Source organism: Benincasa hispida, chromosome 11 (genome assembly GCF_009727055.1).
Source record: "Benincasa hispida cultivar B227 chromosome 11, ASM972705v1, whole genome shotgun sequence".
NCBI classification, from domain to species: Eukaryota; Viridiplantae; Streptophyta; class Magnoliopsida; order Cucurbitales; family Cucurbitaceae; genus Benincasa; species Benincasa hispida.
Genome location: NC_052359.1, coordinates 21914667 through 21916709, shown reverse-complemented (window position 1 = coordinate 21916709; position 2043 = coordinate 21914667). Strand labels below are relative to the sequence as shown.

Sequence of the window (2043 nt, the reverse complement as noted above, 5' to 3'; positions counted from 1 at the left end):
ATAGCTTGAATGCATTCTCAGGAAACACTAGCTAAAAACCTTTTCAACCTGTTCCTCCGCATACTCAGTATATCTATCGCATAATTACTCTTTTCTCAAATCCACCGCATACATGTTATACCTTAAACAACAAACCAACCAATACTTCGATTTATTTGTTACCGCAAAGTAATCTAAAATTACCATCGCATACTGTTTTCCTTAGTCCATGTGTTCGACCCTAGGCTTACCAGGCAACTCAGTAGGATTTATACTTGGGTCTTACTGAGAAAACTTGCATGCACAATGCATTTTCCACCATTGCATTCCTTACCATTATTTCATCGCATAACAACATGCATCAAGTTTTTGGCACCATTGCCGGGGACTTCGGCAATACATTGTGCTAACGGAAATTTTTTTATTCTTTTTGCAGCTTTCAGCGAATTATGACCCGAAGATTGAAAGAACGTTTCAATTAAGATTGAGAAATAACCACCAACAACAAGAAGATAGAACTCAAAGAATGGCGAAACAACCTAAAGAAAGGGTCGCAAACGTAAATAATATGATGGCCAACCCCATCCTCCTAGCGAATGACCGCAATAGACCCATTTGGGACTATGCGTCGCCAACCTATATGATTTCTCCTCAGGAATCATGAGGCCAGCTCTGGACGTGTCGAGGTTTGAAATGAAACTGGTTATGTTGCAGATGATTCAAATGGCCGGACAGTTTGGTGGAAGGTGGGGAGAAGATCCGCATGCCCATCTCTGGAGTTTTATTGAAATCTGCAACATTTTTGTGTTCCCAAATATCTCTGCTGAGGAGGTTCGACTAACGTTGTTCCCATTTCCCTTATTCGATCAAGCAAGAAAAAGGGCCTATTCTCTCGAACCAGGGGAGATAACATTGTGGGAACAAGTAATGGAAAAGTTCATGAAGAAATACTTCCCTCCAACAGAGAATGCAAGAAGAAGGAAGTTAATCACGAATTTTGAACAGAAAATTGACGAATCGCTCAGTGATGCCTGGGCGAGGTTTAAGAGACTAGTGTGAGATTGTCCGCACAATGGCTTACCTGACTGTATTCAAATGGAAATCTTTTATCACAATTTGGACCCTGCATCGCAGACAGCTGCCAATGCGGTAGCAGCTGGTGGTCTGCTCAATAAAACATATGACGAGGCAAAAAATATACTTGATCGCATTTCCATAAATCACGAGGACTAGAGAGAAAGCGATCAAAGATTAAGAATTAAAGATAGTGACGCAAATAATGGGGCCATCGCATCCCTAGAAACCCAAATGAACGCGATGATGATTTTGATACAAGGCATCGCAATCAATAGCATAGGAACACAAAAAGGGCAGTTCAACGCAATTGCTCAAACAACCATGAGTTGTGTCATCTGTGGAGAAGCACATCCGATGGAAGAATGCCTAAGGAATTTGCAGACAGTATGCTTCATAAAGAATAACCTTTTCTCTGATACGTACAACCCCGGGTGGAGAAACCACCCTAACTTCGCGTGGAAAAATCAACAACACAACTTTCAACCAGTGGTGCAAAAGGAAGGGCCACCAAGATTTTTCCCACGAACAAATGGTCAAACACATAACCAAGCCAACAGTTTGCAGGCACCATAATCTTCATCCTTAGAAAGCTTGCTAAAGCAGTATATTGAGAAGAATGAATCAGTGCTTTAGGATCAAGCGACGTCCATCTGAAATCTTGAGATTCAGCTAGGACAGATCGCGGACGAACTCAAAAATAGACCGCAAGGGGCGTTGCCGAGCTCAACTAAGCTCCCTCGCAACTCTGGGGGCACACGAAAAGAACAATGCTTAGCAGTCTCTTTGCTAAGCAAAAAAATGACGGCGGAAGTAGGGGAGGAACCCATCACGACCAACTTGAATGCAGTGACAATCGAGGTCCCATTGACATATGATTAAGAAGAGCCCGAGAAAATAAACCCCGAAGTTACGTCCACCTTTAAGCCTCTAGAACACGAGATAGAAAAAGTCCAACTACCACCATTCCCACAAAGATTGAAAAAGAAA

The 2043-nt window shown here is 42.3% G+C and overlaps 1 non-coding gene across 1 annotated transcript; it reads right to left on the bottom strand.

Annotated features, from left to right (window-relative positions):
- Positions 1–951: 951 nt before the first annotated feature.
- Positions 952–1058, bottom strand: LOC120092245. Its single transcript, XR_005485956.1, has one exon. It is a non-coding gene; the product is annotated as a small nucleolar RNA R71 (small nucleolar RNA).
- Positions 1059–2043: the final 985 nt, after the last annotated feature.